We start from the raw sequence: 6760 nt of genomic DNA, 5'->3' as shown, positions 1-6760 counted from the left end.
CCGCTCAATGGAACTTCAACATAATTATTATGGTCTCTGTTACCAGGTGGTCTCGTGATCCAGGGTCATTTACTGGAAATAAGATCCCTTGGTTCCGGTTTTAGTGGTTTTTAAGGACAGGTGGTCGCCTTGACAGGTTTTACTTTACATGTACCGTAAAGTACCGCCAGAGCGCCCCGTCTCGCGAGAGCGCCCCACCTTGATTTTACAGCCAGAGAAAGGAAAATCGTATGGCAGAGTGCAACGAAGTTTGTACGATGTAAGAAGCTTAGTGTACTAAGGTCACACTTGGCAGGTTTTTGTGTGGACCTTGTGTCCGCTCGAAGGTACGGATTGACTGCAAAACGTGCTATATGTGTACAAGGTTCATATCGTATGACCTACAGACAGCAGACCACCTCCACAATACGACCACGAAAGGATGAGATGGTGGGGCGCTCTGGTGGTACTTTACGGTACATGTACATGTGAATAGTTAGAGAATCATGCATGTCAACACACATGTTTGCAAGAAAAAGGATGACATTCCAGGATTCGATAATACGTGTACTAGTACTCAGTCTCCGGTTGTGCTCATCTCGCCTCCGTCGTCGCCTTGCTATCACCAATCGGAGTCAAGTGGGGCCAATCCCAGACAATCCCAGATGTGTCTGCCGGTAGTAGTGGTGACAGTCATCACAGAATCTGAGAGAAACCCACAACACTTCCTTTCCCCACGGGCAGAATAGACTATGGGCTGCCTTTAGTCTAACCATTTTTATAACCACGCATCCCGCCGGTAGGTAGGGTGTACAGTCAGTACTAGTGACGATCCGCTCTGGTTGTGTTGGTGCTTGGCCGAGCTACTAGTAGTACAGTAAAACCTGTCAAGGCGACCACTCGGATAAGGCGACCACCTGTCCTAAAAGACCACTAAAACCAGGATCAAGGGATGCTGTTTCCAGTCAAATGACCCTGGATAAGGAGACAACCTGGTGACAGAGACCACATTTTCACGGTCCCTTGAGCGGTGGTCGTCTTAGGCGGGTTTCACTGTATATACACTATGTACAATATACATCTTACTATTCTTTTAAGATTTGTTGATGCCATCTTCAGTAGGTCCGTCAAATAGTAGTGATGTGGAGTGTGACTGGTGCAGTGTTCGTGCTGGTGTCTGCAAGCGTCGTCTGGTCTCGTCTGGTCAAAAGAAAAATCTACCATTACTATTCTTAGTTCGCAAACGGGAAACTTAAAAAGGCAAATCTAATCATGTACATGACGTATATCAGTGATAAACGCAATGAAGGTTGCTTACCGCTTCCAGCATCTCCTCATTTTCTTCCCATCCCATCTTGAAACCACGGAGCTGCGGGCCACACTTCGTCAGTGCGAGACCCGAATAAGAAGATGTTGAGCAGGTGATAGCTAGCGGAGGTTTTGAAGATAGGTCTTCTAAACCGGAGGGAGGAATTTCCGCTGCTACACAAGTTAGTTGTGGTTGTTGTGGCATAAAAGTATGAATGTCGCCGCCGTTTTAACTTCAAGTCGAAGCTTGGATGTACGTTCGTCTCAAGCCAAAAAATCGAGGACCTTCTCTCAGAGCCAACCGTCGACTAGTGGCCGAGTTTGGAAATATCGCCAAATACATATAGTCCGTCACATGTGCAGCACCATCACTATTTTCATTCCACCTCTACATATGTGCATTATTGTATACTATGGATTCGAGAATAGCAGAACACGGGTGCTAGTATTATGCCATCTCTTGATGGCTGTTCCAGGATTCGCGTGCCATCGGCGGCAAGGCGAGAGCCGGGAGAGGGCCACTACACCATACACATGATGCAGCATGGTTGCGGTTCAGCGTGAACATCTTCACACCTTGCGTTGCTCGAAGTAAACCAGCGACGGCACTGGATTCAGTCCCCAGTCTTACTCCTTTGGCTTTAAGGCTTAGCCTAGAAGTTTAGGTCCAAGACTCGTAGTGGAGCTGATTGATGAATTTGACCTTCGTCTCATTTTACCTGCTCTTACCCACCTACGCTCCCCAGTCAAGGATCAGGTAGCACGAATGGGTCAGTGTATGAACTGACTGCAGTATTGTCACGAATGTTACGTGGGTTCATCAATAGGACAAACCAATAGGATTACTAGCACGTGTCCAATCGCTGGCCACTTTTTGTGTAATATCGAGGACATCCTTCATAGGCTATCGCCAAGCTATCGGCATAAACCTACACCCTTGACACGTTTCAACGTCATACATTGCAGGAGTCGGTCAAGCAGAACGGCGCTTCAACCTCAACATTACTGTCTTTTGTTCTCGTCCTGTGTACATGTACATGTACATGTATGTGACCATGGCATGGAGCATTGGAGGAGCTGTGCCCCAGATCCTCTCACTACATCACCATGCACATGCAAAATACAGGCTAGTTTAGTGAGTACGGATATCGCGTTGGCAGTAACGTTACATTAGCTGTGGCTGCTGGTAAATAATTCAAGTCACGTGAATTGCACCATGACCGCAGTCGTTCTTTTTCACACGCCACAAGGCCCACAACAATGGCGAGGGAGAGCGACAGCACTGGTCTGGAAAAGGCTCCAGCATGCATCGAAGGTTTCTACTGTCACCGAGCAGAAGAGCGACGCCTGGGATGAGCTTTGAGCTGCTTGAGAGGCTCTCTTTGGCGCCAGCTAATTTTCACCTTGCGAGGGAGTCGTATAATTTGTCCAGCCGGGGTCAATATTAATATGATTACCGAGTCCCTACATCCAAATCAATTATTATAATTGTTGTTCATTTTCCAGACACATCAAAGTCATCATGCGTGACATGACCTTGGATATCCGTATACAAGTGAGAACCTCGCATACATGTATATACATGTACATGCACATGCAGTACCGATTCAGTGATTATTACACAATTGAATGTACATGTACATGTACATGTACCGTATGGAAGTTGGCGCTTCGCAGCAGCCCTTGGCAGATGATGCCGGCAGAAAAAATAGGCAGAACTACAATGTACAGGTAAGTTACTTGATACATTTCTGGCACTAGTACCGGTATGTTTCATGCATGTTCAATACATGTACATGCATGTGGAAAAAGAAATGGAACAGAATTCGAGGAAGTGCCTGCTCCAAGGTTTGTATGGCTCTGCTAATTTCACGGGCTGCTTTTCGAGCAGAATCTGCTAATTATTCGAGCATGCTCCGCAAAGGGCTACTTCGTAGGTGTTCGCTGTAAAAAACGAAACTCCACAACCTCATCTGATGGGAGATGTGGATTAGCTCGGAAGAGTTTGGAATGGCTACGTCGAGATGGTCGATCTAATCGGATGTGATGACATGACAATTCCACTGAAAAACTCTGAAATGATAGAAACCGTTCTAGCTATCGGGACACTTTAAATAAATATCCTTTAAACATTTGTTCGAACAGTTGATGAAGACAATTCGAACGCCCCCTAAATTCCTGTGGTGGCTCCCTCCGCTTATACATGTTAGTCATGTACATGTAGTGATGTACACTAACAATAGTAACATGTACATGTTAGTGTACATGTACATGTATGCCCCGTGAACGGAAGAGAAGAGAATGGACTTGGAGGCATTGCGGTGTGAGCATCGCACTACTATTGGTAGGGATACAACAGGATTGGGATACAGTAGTAGTTGTTGTTGTGGTTGAAGTTTTATTTTACATCGCAAACCAAACGGGCATTGATGCCCAATATTATGATGGCGATAGAATAAAAAGTGTGGCTCGATAAAGCTGTACTTGAGAAAATGAGAAAACAGTCAAGACCCAATAGGAAGTATTATGTACCGGTAATGACAAGCTAGTTCGAATAGAATTAACAATAGGAGAGAAATAGGAAGATGAGGACCTATGCCAGAGGGAGGTACTATTCAGTCATATTAACCGTAGAAAAACACTTTCAGCAATCTTTTAAACGGGGTTGGGCGACGAGTGGACGTGAGTTCCTGTGGCAGGGTGTGCCAAAGCTTCACGGCGGAAACCAATGGTCGGCTGTCGCCAGATGTTCGCCGAGTTAGCGGGCCAATAGCGGCACAACGTATTTGCAACTGTCATTGCCACGGGTATTACTGGGAGGGTGGAGGGCTACTCTATCTTTCAGAAGAGGGCTGATGCTGCTGGTGCGGACACGGTGCATAAGGAAACGGAGTTTGCATTTGGCACGTTCAATTACAGGGGTCAGGGAAAGGCGAGTGTATAGGCAGGCGCGTGCACCGGGTCAAAAAAAGGTGGTTTCCAAAAACATTCGACCGCCATTTTGCAATAAGCTACCTGCAGATTCAGCAGTATTACACGCATTACACACTGAAAGAAAGCTTTAAAGGTTATGGCTACCAGTCCCACCGAGCCATCAAAACAAATGTGACCCCCAGACTTCAGGTCGGCAGAGTCATCAATGCCCCACCATCACTGCTGCGTCTAGGCACAGCGCCTGCTCATTACTTGTCAGTTTGTCCTAGTCTCCGTACCATTGTCTTTCCTTATTCTTTTCGAGCTGGTTATGTGAACATAATGAAACAAAAATTTAAAAAAATGTGGTACAAAGGTATTTTCCTGACACATGATAAATGAATAGGCTAGCCGACGCTATACAAGTAGTTCAAAGTAGTGAAGGAAGATTCAGACACTCTTGCTAGTAAGTGAGTCAAAGAAGCAGGTCAATCCATGTCACTGTCTGAGTATGCAGTGGCACTGGGAAGACAAGCACAACCGGAAATTGAGACAATTCGCTAAGATCCATGGTATTTTGTAGTACCGTATTTTACCGGTTGTAAGTCGACCCCGGTTATAGGTCGACCCCGTATCTGGAGGTCTCAATTCTGCGTTTTAAAGTGTTCACCCAAACAAGCACTACTAACCACGTCCTGCTGCTGACACATCAACAAATCATGTAAACATTCCTTATTGGAGGGTGTAACGTCCCAATCCTTGAAAAAGGCCAATAAACTGGCAAAAATGTGTAAACATGCTGCACTCGTGCATGCAGTGCAGGTCATTTTTTGTAAGATACTGATATTTCCCGGTTATAAGTCGAATCCTGGTTGTAAGTCGACCCCCAACCTTTCTCGTATTTTAAGTCATAAAAGGTCGACTTACAACCGGAATAATAATTATGGTATTCATCGTCGAGCGCTCCTTTCTTTTGTAGCTGACCGCTAAAGACCTGTGCCTGACGTCGCACAGGTCTATGCACGCCTAGCCTGGACTGTCGTGAAAAAATTTATGACAAAATTTGATAATAATGATTGCCACCCAAGTGCGGACGTGAAAATTTGCAATGGGACGTAAAATACCTGTCAAGTGCCGTAACTCCACGACCTTGGATCGACTTCGGATGTGTTGGAGCCGACAGCTGAGAACTTTCTCCGTTCAGGGAAAGCCAAGTTGCGAAATATTTGAGTGTTTGCAGAATGCTCTTCATAGCGGATGCAAAAAGGTGGTTTCCGGGCTCCAAGAAAACCACGCCGTGCACGCGCCTGATAGGAGTGGTATGGGACGGGAAGGGCAGATTGGCTACGCAGCGAACACATCGCTTGTCGAGAACAGTGAGCTGGTGCTGCTGCTGAGCCGTGAGTGCAGAGAAGAACGCTTTTGATCCATAAAGCATGTCAGGGAGTATAAGGACAGAATAGAAGAGGAGCGACTGACGTTCAGATAGCGACGGGCGGATGGTTCTCAGGGTGGTTGGCTTCTGGGAAGTTTTACGTACTATGCTGAAGACCTGCGCGTCCCACCGAAGACAGGAATCGATCTGTAGGCCCAAAAAGCGAGCAGTGGTGGTCTGGGTGAGAGGCGTCCCGTTGCAGTTAACGTTGAGTTCCTGGATACTACGGCGTGATGCCTCAATGGCTAAGACCCAGTGTCTGGAGATATGTGGATTTTGTAGAAAAAAAACAAAAAAACCTTTGTCTTGTCGGGGGAACGAGGCCTTTCCCGTGTAGGTAGTCAGCCGAGTAAAAAAGTTAGTTTGACACAGCAACTGACAGGACTTGATTTAGGGTTGCTACGGATCTGCTTGCGGTGTCGAGAAGGATGTCATCCGCAAACAGCTGGGAGTGTGCTGGGCTGGTGACGCTATGGACGTCCATAGTATGATGAAAACAGCAAAGGACCCAGGGCACTACCGTGAGGGACTCCACACTCGCATGCAGTTAGGCCCGAGCACTGCCCGACCGCTAGAACTACTCGCTGTCGACGGTCCGTGAAGTAGCTCGCAAACCAACACAACACAGTCGAAGATACACCCATAGCAAACGAATCTTGGATCATGAGCTGGTGCCGTACTTTATCGTACGTTTTGCTCATGTAAGTCGATCCTGAAGTGTGGCATGCATGGCATGCTGGGAGTCACCGTGGTATGAGCTGCAGAATGATAGAGCAGCAGACATCATCATGAGACATGTGTGTCAGTGCGGTGTAGTCCCAATAATGATAATGACTTTTGTGAAATGATTTAGAGATGAGGCTGAGAGCTAGAGCACGAAAATGCCAAATGGGTGCTAACCTGCACCAGTGCGGCCACGGAAGCAGACTGTACACACTCGAGTTACTCATACTAGTGAGACAGCATTATGCCTTCACGCAAACTATTTCCACTTGACTTGGTATGCTGTGCACAAATGTGAGGGTTCTGCTTGAATTACCCTATTCTCTGTCTAATTAGGCTATACCGTTGGGCTACTGAAATGATATGCACGCATGCACAAAACTGCAGATAGCTGCACAGTGG

The sequence above is a fragment of the Sycon ciliatum genome, chromosome 10 (genome assembly GCF_964019385.1).
Source record: "Sycon ciliatum chromosome 10, ocSycCili1.1, whole genome shotgun sequence".
NCBI classification, from domain to species: Eukaryota; Metazoa; Porifera; class Calcarea; order Leucosolenida; family Sycettidae; genus Sycon; species Sycon ciliatum.
The sequence above is the reverse complement of the archived record's forward strand: the minus strand, read 5'-3'. Positions refer to the sequence as shown.